Genomic DNA, 18,587 nt, shown 5'->3' with positions numbered 1-18,587 from the left:
GATCCATTGACCATATTATTATGATCCAAATCAGAATCCATCATTGAACTGCCAATTAAAACTCATTTTATCACTTTCTTGCCACTTGTTGACTTTGTGTTAGGAGGTCCTTTGATTGTCTTTGAAAATTGACCCAAACACCTAACCAGGCTCTGAAAGTGAACATATTGATTCTTTGTTCCCCATACTCTTACCCTATTGAATCTTGTCTCATGATGAATTCTCAATAGAAAGATATTGACTATCAAAGTTAGCCTTTCTAAATTGCCTGCAAGAAAACAAGTCAGAAAATCATAAAATGCTTTCGAATTCAGCTTCAAAAATTGGGTAAACTGACACTTGGGAAAATGAAACCTGGGATGTTGGTTCGCTATCATGAGGAAAACATAAATAGAGGATTAGAGATCATGATGAATAATGAAACACATTTGGTGGATGCTCAAAGTGAGCTACTCAGAATTTGCTGACTGGAAACATTGACAAAAGGGTGATTTTTGCAAATGGAATGGACCTGGGAAAGTGTGCAGATGGATTCGTTAAGATTTGAAAATTGACACACTTAAAGTATTTTTAGAAGAGAATATAGTGGTAAAATCCATTTGATCTCACCTATTATATATTTTGAGATATGGCATCACAAACAGGGGTTCTGACAAATCTACCTTTCTTGACACTAGCAAAAAGTTAGAAACTGCATTTGGAATTGCATCTGAAAACTGACCAAACTGATTCTTCATAAGCTCAAAATTGAAATGTAGCAAGTTTCTAACCTCTAAAATGTAATGAAAAAGGAATTTTAGCATTTTGGTCAATTGGGTTAAAGTTATAACAATTCAAATAGGGCCTCCCAAAATTTTGAAAAATCCACATCAGCATGACAACAATAAATGACCAACTTTGAGGGATTCAAAACCTAGTGAAACATATTCAAAATGACTCAAAATATGAAACATAGGCTCTCTAGTATGGACACTAAATAGTCCCAAAATGCTGAGTCTTGAAATGTTACTGGGTGCGAGATATTCAATTGCAAACTAGGCCTCCCATCACTATTTGACATGGGAAAAAATGTAGAATTGGAAATTGCTCAAAATAGGACTTCACAAAATGACTCAAAATGACAATTTATCATCATGGGACACATGGATATAAATAATGTAAGGTGTTAGAAACATAAAACACCTCTTAGGCCTCAAATAGACGGCTAGGTACACATGCATTAAAAAGTGCTTAAGGGCTTTTTTTTTCAATGGTACTCAAAATTGGTACTTCATTTTGAGTCCTAAAACATGTAACATCAAAGAAAACACACAATTAATTAGTTGTATCCAACAATTTCCCTTTTTTGGCATTGATGGCAACACAACATGTCATAGAACAATGAAATTTTGAGAACAAGACTCCCTCTATTAGAAAGTTTCTTCCTCTTTGATTTTTGTGCAAAACACTTCTCCTATAATATTTTCCCTCTGTGAAGGAATTTCTTAACTTTTTCTTTTATGAAATTTCAGAAAGATATGACAGCAAACTTCTCCCTCTTTGACAATACATGCCAAAGACAGTTCTGATTAGTATCAATGTACCTTGAGTACAGATTCATCTGTAATATGTCCTTGTCAATACTATATCAACTAACTGATCTTCACCTTGGTTCCTGTTGATGCATCACTATGCTTTATTTAGTGAGCTTCATAGGGGAATGATCCCTAGCTTACCTCTTAGATACAAAAATGCATCCTTAGGTAATCGCTTTGTGAATATATCTACAATTTGTTCTTTTGTATGCACATATTCCAATCCAATTTCTTTGTCTTGTACTAATTCTCTTACAAAGTGATATTTTATAGAAATGTTCTTTGTTTTGGAATGCATCACTGGATTCTTTGATATGTTGATTGCACTAGTGTTATCACAATACATGACTATTGGCTCTTTGATTTCAACCTTCATTCCTTCCAATAATTGTTTGAACCAAACAATTTTAGAAGAATTCACTGCTACTACTACATATTCTACTTTTTCTATGGATGAAGATGTGCAATTTTTATTCTTGCTTGTCCAAGATACTAGCCTTTAACCAAGAAAAAATGTTCGACCACTAGTGCTTTTTCTATCATCAAGATTTCCTACCCAATCAGCATTGGTAAATACTTTTAGGTCAAGGTTGCCTCCAAGTTTGTACCATAAACCATAGTCTTTAGTATCTTTTAGATATCTCAAGATTCACTTTATTGCCATCATGTGGTCTTCTTTGGGTTTAGCTAAGAATCTTGCTACTATCCCGACTACTAAGGTAATATCAGGCCTTGTATATACCACATACTATAGTTTCCCAATCATTGATCTATATAAGGTCTAATCTACTTCTTTGGAGTCATCATTTTTGGTAAGCTTAAGTCCAGTACACATGGGGGTTCTAACTAGTTTTGAATCTTCCATTCCAAATTTCTTAAGTATCTCTTTGATATACTTAGATAGATTGATATAGATACCAATTTTTCTCTATCGTATCTACAATCCAACAAATAATTTTATTTCACCAAACATGGACATTTCAAATTCTTTATTCATTTGTTTTGAATTTTTTTTGCATAAGTCATCATTTCCTATGAATAGAGTATCATCCAAAGATATTTATACCAACACAATCTTCTTGTCTGATCCTTCCTTGATGTATAGGCTATTGTTATCATTTTTTCTTTGAAAACCAAACTATACCAAATAGTTATGTATTCTTTCATACTAGGCTCTAGGAGCTTGTTTAAGACCATATAGGGCTTTGTAGGATTTGGAAACCATGTCCCTTTTGTCTTGATCAACAAAACCTTCTGGATGTTCAATGTAGACTTCCTCATCAAGAATTTCATTCAAGAATGCGGATTTAACATCCATTTAATATACTTTCAATCCTTTGTGGGCTGCATAAGCCAATAAAGTCCTAACACATTCTTTTAGTTTTCTTCTTGTCATTGTTCCATCTAATTTTTCTACAATGATCTAATCAGGTGCATGATGCCTTTTGACATATTTAGCCAATATAGGTTATTTGACTTTTGAATGAATTGTACTATCTTCATTTTGAATCTTGACTTCTAGCTCTGATTCTTCTATCTATGGGTCAAGTTCTTTAGACTTAGTATGCACTAAATTGGTAGCCTTTGAATATAACTCAAATCCTTATGACTCGGTTTGCACTTCCTAAAACTCAACAACTGATGGAGATTTGGAGAGCATAGGAGTTGAAGTCTCCCTTTTGTCAAATGTATTTGGCAATGTATCAGGTTCATAGTAAACAAATCTTATGTAGTCTTCTGGCTCCTTTTTGCTTCCTTCTTTAGTCTTTTCTACAAAATCATCAATTCTCACATTTTCACTTTCTATGATTTTGTGAGTGGACAAATTTAGACATTTGTATGCATTACTTCTACAGGAATATCCTAGAAATATACCTTCATCACCTTTTACGTCAAATTTTTGTTTTCTAGATTCTTTCAAGATATAAAATTTTCTATCAAATACTTTCAAGTAACTTAAATTGGGTTTGTATCCATACCATAGTTCATAGGGAATTTTATTTGAGTCCTTCTTCAATTGAACTTAGTTCAAAGTATGAACTACAATGTTGATAGCTTCCTTCTAGTATTTGATAGCAACATTCTTCTCAATCATTAGTGTCCTTACATAATCCATGATGGATCTATTTCTTCTTTCATCTATTCCATTTTGCTTAGGAGTATCAGGGGCTGATACTTGTCTTTTGATTCATTTGAGATGAATTCACAACCTCTATCTTATCTTAAGAATTTCAATCTTTTTCCAGTTTCTTTTTCTACTCTAGCAAGATACCATTTGAATTTCTCAAAAGCTTTTGATTTTTCTATGAGAGACATAATTATCATCATTCTAGAATAATCATCAACAAATAGAATGAAAAAAATTTCTCCACTATAAGTTTCTATTCCAATGGGTCCACTTAAATCAGTATGCACAATGTCCAAGACATCTTCTAACTGATAGTTTTTTCTTTTAAAACTAGTCTTTCCCATTTTACCAATTTGGCAATTCTTGCATAATCCAACATCAAGTTTCTTCAAATTAGGAAGACCTCTTACTCTTCTAACTTTTCTAATCTTGGCCATATTATCAGAGTTTACATGACACAGTCTTCTGTGCCATAGCCAACTTTCTTCTATTTGAGTAATGAAACATGAACAATCACCAAGATCAAGATAAAATAGCTTACCTTTTGTTTGTCTACCTGATCCAATTAGGTTTCCTTGGCTATTGAGTAGTCTTTCTTTGTCGTTCATGAATTCTACCTTGAATCCAATGTTGTTCAGCTGTGCCACACTCAAGAAATTATGTTTTAGTCCTTGAACCCAATAGGCATTGTCACATACAAGTTCATTGGTTAATGAGATACAACGTTCTCCTTTTATGCAACAAGGTTCATTGTTTCCAAACCTTACACTACCTCCATCATAGTGTTCAAAATGTTCAAACTTAGTTTTGTCTCTAGTCATATGGTGAGAAAACTCACTATCTATGGTCCATGTGTCATTTTTGCTAACATGGGAGACAAGTGCCATCTTATCTCCTTCATCATCAGATCCATCTTTTACAACAAACAAGTTTTTAGCCATAAAACAAGTTTTCTTACCTTTTCCTTTGTAGGATTTGTGACCTTTGAATTCCTTCTTACCCTTGTACTTGTGACTTTTCTTCTCTTCTTTTCCTTCTTTGTTTGGACACCTAGCATCAATATGGCCAATTTCTTCACAAGAAAAACATATTAGAGGGATTTTACCTTTATACTTTCCTCTACTCCTGGAATATTTCTTTGCAAGTAGAGTTGCAACTATTTCAAGATCACTATCTGAGCTTTCTTCATTTTTTTCCTCACTTTCTATTTGATTATCTTTTATTTTTCTTTGAGTGACAGTTTATCTTCGAATGCAAACTCAATATTCTTGGAAGCAGGAACATAGTTCTCAAAATTATTTAGTTCAAAAGCTATCTATATTCCTACTAGGGCATCTAAGCCTATTTTGTTTTTTGGATCACATCTCCTTTCTTAAATAGTAGATACTCTAATTGCATAGATGGGAAGCAAAGTGCTAAGAATTTTACTTACAATAATTTCTCCTCTAGATGCTCTAATTGCATTAACACTGGCCTTGATTCTTTCCACATATTTTGCCACATTTTCATCTTCTCTCAGCCTCATTTTATTCAATTTTCCTCTAAAGCTTTCTACTTTGGCTCTTCTTACATTGTCATATCCTCCATAGATTTCTTTTAGTTTGTTCCACATATTAAATTTTTTTTTACAATCTTTGACCTCATCAAATTTAGCATAACTAAGAGTAGATGGAATGTGAATCATCATGATGTTATGGTTCTTCTTCTTAGCAATATCTTCAATTGATCATGTTCTAGTGGGAGTTTTATATTCTTTGTCAAAATGTCTACATCCTAAATCATTGATGGTAGCTAGATGAAGCCTCATAAGTCCATGCCATGCCATAAAGTTTTCGCTATTCAACTTTGGAATCTCTCTCATGTAAGACATCTTGATCTTTAGCTTAGGTCCTTGAAACTATTGGAGTTGATGAAATCCAACTCTGAAGATGCCCAAGATCACCTGCATGCAAAAACCTATCAAAGGGAAGCCAAGGAGAGAAGAGCGTGGAGCAAGGGAAATACCCTAAAAAAAAATGAGAGAGAGAAAATATGCAAACACAAGATAATATGTATTTACAATATGCAAGAATGTGTCCTTTTGAAATACAATGATGGAGAGACTGCTTATAAAAGCCTCAAAGAATCTTCCAGAATGAGCTAGAAGACACTAGGAAATAAGTGTGACAACTAAGAATACATCCACATGAGGTGAAAAGTATTTGAATAAGGTGAGAGGATAAGTATGACTTAGGAGAGAACAAACTCTCGTATTGTCAGCAACTTATAACAAACTCCTAGACTACAACTAATAAATGAAATGCATTTAACTAAGTAAGATTAAGTAAATAGAATAAATAATTAATTTATTAATTATTTACTCTAACACCCCCCCTTAAGTGCAACTTAGGGAAATACCTTAAGCTCACAAAACTAAGAAATGGAGAATGTAGAATGGGTCCTGGCAATAAGGCAATTTTAGGTACGCATGTACAAATGGAACAAGAATGGAACCTCTGAAAATGGGAAAGGAGAGAAAACCACATGGGAAAAACCCTCCCCCAAAAAGAGGTAAACCTAGTGAAGAATTGAAGAAGCCTACAACTAGGGGAATGTCCCCTAAAATAGGAACAAGGAGTGATCATGAAGAGCATCACTGAAGCATGAAGAAGCCATAAAACTCTACCATCAACAAGAAAGTTGTTAATATAAAGAACTTCCATGGAAGAAGAAGGCACAAACTGAGCATGTCTATATGGTAGATGATCCATCTCACAAAAATGCATAGGTAGATAGCCACTTCAATCACCTTGTATATAGGATCAACCACTAAATACATAGCTCACACTAATGAACCATCAAAACAAGAATGCATTAGAACAACAAAATAACACCCCCTTAATGTAGATGGGGCAAGATGACAAGCAACTAAGAAGGTGGGCCAAAGTCTCCTGCAAATGAACTAAGAACAACGAGAGAGGAAGAGGTACACACACCTATAAAGACACGGTCACACCAACACTACATGGGGCTAATGTCATGGAAGGGACACTCACTTGACAAAGGGAGAATGCCTAAAATAGCAAAAAACTATCCCCTCATGGTGCTTTAAAAAAATAGTGCATGTACAATTGACTCAAAATAATGTTCATGACCCTCAAAATGTAAAAGTGACACTTTATCTCAGTGTGATACATAAATTTGGTTCAAAATGATGTCTACAATGATCAAAACTGAAAATGAGCTGCAACAAAACATAGTACATCCCAAAAAAAAGGAAGCCATGCCAGGAAAATGATCCTTGGACCTAAAACACTCAAGATATCCACCATATAGAAAAAAATGCCAAAAATATGAGAGAAAGAGCATAGACCAAAACTTAAGGAAAAATGACCACATTTCTCAAAGGGAGACAGAACCAGCTTTCCAAAAATATAAAGTTTTCAAAAAATTGACATGGGATGCAAAAGATATGCATGTCGGAGTCAAAAATATAACTTTGAACTTCAACTAAAAAAATGGGCAAAAGAAATGCATCAAAACCTACAAATACCTAAACCAATATCTCTATCTTAGAACCAGCTTTTCAGCATTTCTTTCGGATTGAAAAAATACCTTTGTATGCTCAAGTTATGGCCAAAAAAATTAAGGTAGGTCGAAATGTACCTTGAAGAGTGCAAGAAGGTGTGCTGACATAGTGTTGACATCATGCTGACATCAGCATTTCACTATCTTATAATTAATGGCTTGGGGCCCATTAGTGCAAAAAAAAGAGGCCACATGGCATATGGCTAATCTGGCAAGGGCCACGTGGCAGCCCTGCCACCTATCTCACATGGACTGGGCATTGATTGGGTAAATAATAGACTTCCACATAGGCAGATGTGGCAAGGTGGCACAGGAGTGGCAAGATCTAGTCGAGCAAAGCAGAGAGTTGAGTGGATGAATGTTGAAGATTGTGAACCCTGGGAAAAGGTAGAGCGGCGAGTTGTTGAACCAACAAAATAAGTTCACAAAGGTGTGTGGTGGGCGGTGTCGGGGTGGCTTGCCAGCAAAGGTCAGGCCGTGGTGCTAGCTCAGCGGTGTAGCCTACTGTGGCTGCTGCGGGCTTGGTGTGAGTGGGGCCATGGTGGCATAGTGGCAGTTGCTAGGTGGTGCAGTAGTGGCCACCTAGTGGCACTACTTTTTTTATTTAAAAAATTGCAATAAATGCTCCAAAATCATTCATACGGCCTCCTGAACTAAAAAAAATTTGCCTCCCGAAACCCTGTCTCCAAAATTGATAATTTTTATATGAATCCTGAAAAAAAATGGCCTTCCAAATCCAATGGGAATGTCTATTTGGGCTAAAAGTGCTCCAAAAAATTGGTGACCCCTTGATTTGAAGAAAAAATGCACAAACAAACTAGGGTTTGTGACTTCAAATCATGGCTTCAAAAATCCTTCAACAAAGTAGCAGCAGGGAGGCTCTGATACCTTGTTGGAGTTGATGAAATCAAACTTTGAAGATGCCCAAGATCATCTACATGCAAAAACCTATCAAAGGGAAGTCAAGGAGAGAAGAGAGTGGAGCAAGGGAAAAACTCTAAATGAACATGAGAGAAAGAAAATATGCAACCACAAGAAAATATGTATTTACAATATGCAAGAATGTGTTCTTGTGAAATACAATGAGGGAGAGACTACTTATAAAGGCCTCAAAGAATCTTCTAGAAGGAGCTAGAAGATGCTAGGAGATAAGTGTGACAACTAAGCATACATCTAGATGAGGTGGAAAGTCCTTGAACAAGGTGAGATGATAAGTATGACTTAGGTGAGAACAAACTCTCATATTGTCAACAATTTATAACAAACTCCTAGACTACAACTAATAAATGAAATGCATTTACCTAAGTAAGCATAAGTAAATAGAACAAATAATTAATAAATTAATTATTTACTTTAACAAAAACCTTCATTGTAAGCACCAAAAGATTTGATACCAATTATTGGAAATAGAAGAGGATTAACTAAGAGGCAAGGAGTGAATTAGTTACTACTAAAATAAATCTTAGATCCCTTAGATGTCAATTAAAATCTAGACTGATAAAATAGATTACTGCTAATACTAGATAAACATAGCAAAATTGTTGTAACTCAGTAAATGCAGAGTGTGATTATCTTTAGAAAATCTTAAGTTGTTATTAGTAATTACTTGCAAGCATGGAAGAAATAACATGAACACATAACACACCATGATTTAATGTGAAAATCCAATTTTGGAAAAACCACTAAATGCAACTAGTTACTATTTTTCACTCTTCTGAAATAAGCCATGTTAAGAGCCAACCCTATTAAAGATTACAAAACACACTATTAGGTGTCACCCCATAAAAGGATTTAATCACCCTATTAGGAGTAGCCTTGCAAAAGGTGTTGAAAGAATTTAATGAAATTTCCAATTTGTTAGAGGATTTACAAATGACTGTTAAACCAACTCTATTAAGAGATTTTAGATCAATACTAAAATAGTTAGAGAGTAACAATGAAATGACTTGATTGTGATGCAATGATGCAGGAGCATCCAGAGGTATAAGGGCAATCCTGTGTCACCCAAAAAAAAATGTACTTGGACTTAGTTTCTATTTTATGTCTTTGCATTTTTGGATACCCATTTGGCTCAAATAAAGGTTCGAACTCTCATAGTTCAACTATCAGTGCATTTGAAAATCCCGAAAAAATAGGAGCATGCAATTTGACCATCATTTTGGTGACCTAGAAGGTGCGACTTGGCCAGATGAATGTAATCGAGATTTAGAGCATTCCAAAAAAAGAATCAGGTCAAGAGGCCCCACGGTTTGAAAGTTATTGCAATTTTTTGGGTTTTGGAGACCCCCTAAGAATGCTTCAAAGTCAGGTTTGGGGCATTAAATGACCTCGAAAAGGGTTGAAAAATGGGGGATGAGTGAAGCTTGTCCATAGGGCTATAGAGCGCTTCGAGAGCTTTCCGAAAATGTAAACGGTTCGTCAATCGGAGTTACGGTTCAAAAGTTATGCCTCCCGGAAGTTCGGCTACCGTTTCTGGATTCTTCTAGAATTTTACTGACTTCTAACGCAGCTTCTGGAACCTTCTATTTTGTCGGTGGATGCCCACTAGCATTTTCTAGAATGTACTCCTAGTCCTTAACCCTCCGGGGTCTATTTAAGGAGATTTTTGGCATTGTAAAAGGAGTTCGGATTGGAGCTTGAGAGGAGGTGCTAAAAGGAGAAATATTCTCCAGATTTATGCTATTGTAAGCCCGCAAGGCATGTTTTGAGTTTATTTTCTCTGCACTATTTGTACCAGCTTATTTTCTCAGTTAATATATTTTCCCTTTTCTATTGTGTCTATTCTGGTTGTTGGGTTGTGTCCCCATCATGCAACTAATTTTTTTTATTAAAAATATCTATTCTAGCTCATACTTGATCCTTCTTGATCGAATAACACTTTTATGCTCCACAAGGATACCTACTTATCCTTCAAGTTTTCTTCCACTCTTCTTATCCTTTTCATTCAACTTGCATCTCACACATACATTAAAATCACAACTTGACCTTTTAATTATACCTTTCAAATTATCAAGTTGGCTCAAATACAAATTAAAATAACCAATATTCATCACCTCAGTCGGCTAGAATTAATAGGTAAAATAATTAAGCTATACATGCCAAAATAAGAAAATCCTTTCGTAGCCAACCTAGCTTAGTAGAAACTGCTTCTAAAGTGATTTCTTGTGTTAAGTAACATAAGCTTGATTAACACTATGAACTTACAAAATTCCTTCAAAAATTGAGTGAACTTGATTAATACTAACTCTATTCAAATTTCCCTTCATTAACCAAGTGAGCTTAGTTAACACTCTTTTTTGCTTAACTTCCTTTGATGTTCGAGTGAGCTCGGTAGATGCTACCTTCTATATAGAGTAATCTCTGGAATGCTTGGTAGACTAGGAAAATTGTCTTCACTAACCAAGTGAGCTTGACATGCACTAACTATCAACTGATATGACATTTGTGTAACATCAAAGACAATACAATGTCAATCAATTTTATCCAATAGTACTTTGTATGACAATATTCTTGACTATGAGCTCTATAAAATGGTGTTTATATGTTATTAAAAAAATATCATAAAAAAGTAATAGTTATTAAAATGTCAGTTTTCTAAAATAATCTAATTTCTTTGGTAATTTGATACTAGCTATTATAAAACATGCATTTAATAGACATTTCCAATTGGAAAAGTGTGAGAGCATGCATAACTTAGCTAGAATAAATTTAACAAGATCATATGTTTGAAAAAAATTAATTTTTAGATAGAAATACTCAAATTTAGTTGTTCTAATTAGTCAACCTGAAAGGTGACACAACTTTGTACTTTCACCCAATTGTGCTTTACCTTTGTCTGCATGTTTGATGACCAATTAGGCTTGGATCTACATTCCTATGCTCTATGTCCATACTTATGATAGTTATAGCAATATCCTTCAATTTTTTGTGTGTTTATAATTTTGGTTCTACATTCATGTGGTTGATGTCCTTTCTTGTTGCACTTGTGGTAGTGACCCATGAATTATTGTTTAATATTTTGATTTGTTGTCTTGCTCCTACAAACATTGGCAATATGGCCTATCTTACCATAATTATGACAAGTAGGTTTGGAGTTCTTACCATTGACATTCCTTAAAAGTTCACCACTTTTGGATGATTCTCCTTCTTTAGTACTAGTGTAACGCAATCCAATAGTATCATTGTTGGATATCTAGGAGATCTCATCAATTTCTCAAAATACTTGATAGCTTCACTAGGTCTTTTGAAACTTTGAGAAAATTATTTTTCACTTTTTAGATCAACTTTTAGTTGTTCATTCTATAACTTTATTGTTGTGATCGAAACATCTTTTCCATTCAATTCATGATTGGAAATCATCATTTGATTTAATGTTTCCAATTACATGCTAGCAATCCTTTGTAATTCCAATGTCTTCTCTTCCAAACTACTAGTCACTATTCTTTGTCATCTTCAATCATGACTTTATCTTCTTTAGCTTTCTTCTTCTACTTGGTCACCTCACATAGAAATATTGATTGGACTTATTGTTCTATCTTGAGATTTCTAGCCTCTTCAGTTAGGGCTCAATTAATTTTCATTAGATCTACAACTGCTGCAGCAAATTCACTATGTTTCCATCTCTAAATAATCTTGTAGTGTCAATCTATTCATAATGTATGCCATTCTCTTCAATAGATATCTCTTTTCTTCTATTTAATGATTACTTCAACTCATCTCTTGCTTCATTTAGCTAATGTAGGGAGAGTTGTATTTCAATCTTCTAGTTCTCAATAGTCTTTTCCAACTTGTAAACTTCCATCTTCAAGATCTTTCCTCAAAGCTACAAATATTCCCTTTCTAGATAACAAGGCTCTGATACAAATTGTTTGAAATACAATAAACTTAGGGGGGAGTGAATAAATCCTTCAAAACTTTAACCATAACTTCATTCACTAGATAACCATCTCAAAATCTATGCATTAAAATGAAATAGCTAGCTAAACATATTTATCCATAGTATGAAATAAAAATAATATTCAACACATGTATGATACCTAGAAACCCTCCAATGATAAGGTAAAAATGGGGTAGGGATGACACCCACAAATCTCTACTATTGTAGTAATAAAGTGTATCCAATGAAGGTTACAATGTTTGACCATGAAGCATGATCTACCTTGTGAATGGTCTACAAGCCATTAGATCTTACCCTGTTAAAGGATTTTAGAACCCTATTGGAAGTGTGCCTTATTAGAGGACTTTAACTTACATTGAGGTAAGCACCATATTAAAGGATTTACAACAACTTATTAAGACTGCTTCATTAAGAGATCTAACTGATTCACCTATTAGAATGTCTTAACAATGATCCTATGATTAGAACTCTACTATGAGATAATAGATCACCTCTTTCCTAATGTGTACTTGATATTAATTGATCAAATGTATCTCTTCTATCCTCTAATTCCTTTCCTCTATTTTTTCTAACTAATTCTGCAATGTATCTCAATTCACAATACCTTAGTCACCATGAATACTCTTTTTCCACATGCAAACTTCTCTCTTTTCTCCTTCTACACACTCTTAAAAAATTTATGGCTTATCCTCTTTAAGAAGACTTTGATGAGTTAGGGTTAGGTATGAATCAACGATTGTGATTTACCCATATTGTTTCTTAATCCTTCCATTTTTCTAATTGGTTTTATGTATTGCATAGATATTCTTAATAAAGATTCATCCTTATCATCTAGGATCAAAAAAAAGTCATAAAGTTAGCTCCAAAATAGTTTACATGGTATTTTGTGCCATTTCAAAAAACTATTGCAAAACTATAGTACTCAACACATAAAGTGTCTAATGCTTTGCATCCACTATTTCTTCAATGTTGTAACGTAGCCTCTGAATGACTTTGCATCCACTAATCACTCAACATCTGAATGACTTGGCACTTACTATCCACTTGGAAAATAAGTGACTCTAAAATTACTAGTTACTTGGTATAAAGTGTATATGTCTTGCTCGACACATACTATCTAACAACTTATTCTCAACATACATTACTTGTTTGGCATGAACTAAGTAAATGACTTAAGTATATTTTCAATCCTATGTCAAAACTAATATAAGATTAATAATGCAATCAATGATACTTTTTTTTTATCTACTGTGGCAATACAAGTGATATAGATATATCAAAGATCCATGTAATGTACAAAAAGACCAAGCATATTGCTATCAAGTATCATTACTTGAGAGAGTTTGTTAAAGATAAAGAAGTGAGGTTGGAATATGTGAATGCTAAAGATAAATATTCTCACTAAGGATATAATTAAGCATGCTCATGACTATCTAAGAGGTAACTTAGTTCTGGTTTCTTTAGCTAAAGATACTTAAGATGAGATAGAGTTATGGATCAAATGTGTTGATTAGAATATCTTACAAGTAGATGGAAAAAGACATACTTTAGGAACTTCCTAGAGTAGTGAAGAAAGAAGAACATTTTGTTGTATTAGTCATAAGTAAAAATAATGTAGATGGTGAATAAAATAGTACTAACATGAAGATATGTACATGGTGAATATGTTTGAGAAATATGAAGTGTCTTTGGCATTATCGTCAAAGAGGGAGACAATATAAGTGAGAGAGATGATATATACTCATTTTATAGAGAAAAGAGAGATTTCAAAGAAAGAGAATATGGTGTTGCTAGATATACAATGGAAGATGATTGTTTTCATGAGTTGATGTGATAGGAGTCTATGTGTTTCAAATTAGAGTAGCATGAATGCGAATCAGCATAAAATTGAAAAAGATATATTGTTGGACATAGAGATGAGAATCAAAATGAAGCTAAGGATATTAATTATTATTTGATACTGAACACAAAGGGAGATTATAAAGAAATCACATGGTTTAGATTGTATGCTGGCTATAAGTCTTACCACCAATGCCAAAGAGGGAGAATATTGGAAACTACAATTAACACAATTGTTATGTTTTCATTGATGTCAAACCTTATCTGTAAGATATTCTCTTAATAGAGTTCCATAGAAAGATAAGTAATGCAAATGACTTAATAAGGACATAAAAAAAGGACCTAGAGGAAAGGTTGAGTTATCAGGAACTACAATGGGAACTTGATTAGTTAGACTTTGGGAAGATAAATATATTTCTTAATCATAAACTAAGTAGAGAAGAAAATTGTACTAGAAGCCTAGAAGAAGTGATAACATAATGACCAAATGCATTGGATTGACTAGGAAAAAGAATATAAGTTTTGAGAACTTGAAGTTTATGTACAGTGATGCTAGAGTTGATCAAATGATAGCATAAGTGAAGAAAAATATAATGTTGATTGAGCATCAATATTTATTGATTGTTAATACATGTGAAAAATAGAATAGTTAGTAGTGATCGAGTAATTTAAAATGATAACTGAGTGTCAGAACATTGTGTTGGTCAAAGGGAAACATTTGATAGATTACGAGGAAATTGTGATTTCTAGGTGACATAGTTGATTTGTTAAGATATCTAAAGTGCATTGAAGATAAGGATGGATGACCTCGAGCACTTAATTAAAGAAAAACCTTTTTTGAGTGGTTATATGCAAGAATTCAAGGAGAATTTTGAAGGATTATGTAGAAGATAAAAGAGGAGATGAAATGATGGAAGGATTTTATAAATCTAACCTAACCTTAATATCTATGGTGATGTTTAGGTTTGTGATGACGGGCCACACCACCCGTACCAACTCACAACCAAAAATGCAACAAGATGGAGATAGAGAGATGACAAAAAAAATGCATCATAAAGCATCCATTAATACTTGAAATCCACTAGAAGAGATTACATTTGAAGAGCTTACAATTCAAGACCTTCTATTTCTCGAACTTCCATTAGAAGAGCTTCCATTTCTCCAACTTCCTTTAGAAGAGCTTCCATTCCTTGAACTTGATTACAAACGATTATAAGCCTTTCTTAAATAGGCACTTCTAACCCAAGACATTACAAACACAAGCAATGTGGGATAAAAGGTAAATACAACTACTTTTAAATAAATATTAAATTCCCACCCAAATACAACTAAGCACCCAACAAATATTAAATACATGATTTAAGATCTTTCCACAAACTTCTAAATTGCCACTTATACACTTTGATTAATGGAATGACAACTATTTTTATTATTTTTCTTTTTACGCCACCTATGCGCCTCGAAAATAGAAATCTCCTTTTCCTTTCTTTTCTCTTTTTTATTTTTTTATTATTTCTCCTCTAATTTTCGTCGCTTTCTCTCTCCTCCAGATTTTTTTTTTTTTTTTTTTTTTCTAATAATTTAATTTTCTCATGTAAGATGCTCCTGCATCAGACTCCCTTGGTAGATAGAAAAGTGTGTCCCACACTTTGATGCGAAAATAATGATATACCACCATCTTCATCTTCACCACAAGCTACGATCTCAATAGGGACAAGAAAAACCAACATGCAAATCTTCCACCTTTTTGTTTTGCTGATGCATGATGCTCCTGCATCCGACTCCCATGGTAGGAAAAATTTTGTGAATATGGATTCACAAAATGAAGTAGCCACTGTTGACAGATTTTTTTCCTCTTCCTCCAACACATAGCTGGAACAAGTATTCGGTGCCGATATATTTCCTTCTTTTGCTGCTGAAAATAATCCTTTGCAATGAACTCTATCCAAGTATAACTCTCATCCTCATCCAATCTTGTTGAATTAATCACACCTGTAATAAACCCAACAACACCATACCAATCTTCCTTTGCATACCATACATCATGAACAAGATCCTCATGCAAACCATCATTAATATCTTTAAAACTCATATCAAAGAAAACATCCCATGATTCATAAGAATTTACCTGTTTGACATCTTCATCTTCACTTGCCTCTTTTATGTCATCAAAAATGCACGTAACTACTCCACTTGCTTGATCTCCAATTAAGGCACTATACTCTTCCTCCATTGTTTTAGTCTTCCAATCACCTTCATCTACTTTTGGCATACAAATCTGGTTATCTTCATGCTCTTCCTCTTCTCTTTCATCTTCTTCAACTTCTGGTTCGCAAATAATTTTCTCTTCATCCGCTTGCTCTTCCACTGGATCATCTTCCTTTTCCACATCCAAGGAATTATCAACATCTCTTTTCTGGTGACATGCTCTTCGTTTCCGCAACTCAGCTTCTAATTCATTCACTTGCTTCTGCAAATCAACTAGCAATGATTGTTGATTTCTTGATCTAAATTTCTCAAGTCGAGGAATCCTCAGAATCCATCCAATCACAAAAGTCATCTTCTTCTTTCTCTTCTCCATAATCAAGTCTTTAGAAGACAAATCTCATGCAACACAAGAACCTTGTGCAAACTGCCTCACAGTCGGCGATCTATCTACACAATCAAGAACTTCTTGACAAACTTCAACCAACTCAAGGTCCTGGTGCAAACTGCCTCACGTTCGGCGATCTGTTCGCACTCTCAGGAACTCCTGCTCTGATACCACTGATGACAAGAGAGATGATTATAATTACCTATTTAAGTAGGTGTAAGGGCTAACCTGAAAAGGGTGGACTAATCATCAATGTTATTGATTTTTGAAATTGAGAAGGATGCTAAGAATATTTATGAAGAGATGAAGGGTGTTTACTTGAAGTGTTGCCAAGAATATCAGAGAAAAAGATAACAATGGAGGAAAGTTAGAGGATCAATATATGAACCAAATTATGAACAATATTTGCAAAGTGAGCTTTATTTTTAAGATCAATCTACTATTTTTTTTCTAAACATTGTATTAATTTTCAAATCCTTTAATCAAGGTGACATTTAATGGAATGTTCTTAAGCCCTCGATTATGGCCACTCCTAAAAGGGTGATTAATATTTTTAACAAGGCAACATTTAATAGGGTTGGCTCCTAATAGAGCCCACTCAAAAAGATTGAAAAATTTGGTGACATGTTACCGATGGTTTTTCTCAAATTGGGTTTCCACTTTAAATTCTAGTTTCATAGTTATGTCAATTCGATTTGAGATGTTTTACTTTTAATGTTTTACATTCTACAAGTTTGTTAATATCAGATTAATAATGTATTTTGTTATTAATAAAATCATATTGATTTGATTATTAATTCTCTTACTATCTCTAAATTAGTTAATCTAAAATTTGGGCACAAAATAATTACTTTATTTATTAATTATTATCATCCAACTTAGGTTAGATATTTGTTAGGGTTTTAATCCTTTCTTAAAATAATTGATATCTTTGTATTCATTCTTTCACTTTTGATAATAATAATTTGATTTTTTTCTGATCACGATTGTCTCATCCATGGGTTTGGGATTTCCAACCTCCATAGCTTTTGCTTCTTTCTTTCTATGATTGGTGTTTGCATGAATGTGATTCCTGGGAGTTGTGGGGTTGAGCTCTCATTAACTAAAACATTGTATTAAAGATCTAGATCTTCATGCCCCTCTTCTGTTTATTAGAGGTTTCACTTGACTTTTAGATCTATGCTTTTTTCTTTTAAAGGGTTTCAATTTTCAAAGGTTTTTTGTATTGGATATGGGGGCTCACAAATTTTTGATATACTTTGAGGAAAAATGGACGTCACCATCAAGCTTGTAGCACCTAAAACCCCCTATTTTCATACGAGGCACATTCTATTCAAACATAGTAAAATCAGAGACAGAATTTTTTTTTTTTCAAATTTGACATGTTTCCTATGACAATGGTCTCTATATATTTGCACACAAATTGTGATTTATAGAATAGAAATAGAGGTTTTTTGGCATAGAAATCAAGGTTTTAAGGCATAGAAACTAACATTGTTTGGGACAAAAATTAATATTTTTACATAGAAATTAACATTTCCTAGCACATAAATCAAGGTTTTTTGACACAAAAAATCAAGATTTTTTTGACACATAAATTATGATTTGGTTATGAAATCATTTTTTTTGCAAATAGATCAAGGCATGCTTGCACATAGTTCAATATAAGTTAGTACATAATAGGCATGTTGACATGGAATTTGGGGCAAGTTAGCATAGAAACTGTAGCATTTCACCTCTTCTTGTCATTCAAACTCTGTTTGGACCTACCTTCAAGTTTTCTCTTGTATCTTTGTTTGAAACAATTTTTCAATTGTATATTGTCATTGATCTTTAGAAAAATGTTGGTATTAATGGAGCACTCTAGAGTATTTAATATTAACCTTGTATATCATCGTATTAACAGAGCAGTTAGGTAATCAAGGCTTTCTAATATTAAGTAAGAACATTGTTATGAATAGTTTCCAACTTCTAGTTTTGACCAACTAG

Source organism: Cupressus sempervirens, chromosome 9, assembly GCF_028749045.1.
Source record: "Cupressus sempervirens isolate cs-2001-9-10 chromosome 9, ASM2874904v1, whole genome shotgun sequence".
Classification (NCBI taxonomy): domain Eukaryota; kingdom Viridiplantae; phylum Streptophyta; class Pinopsida; order Cupressales; family Cupressaceae; genus Cupressus; species Cupressus sempervirens.
This window is presented reverse-complemented; position numbering follows the sequence as displayed.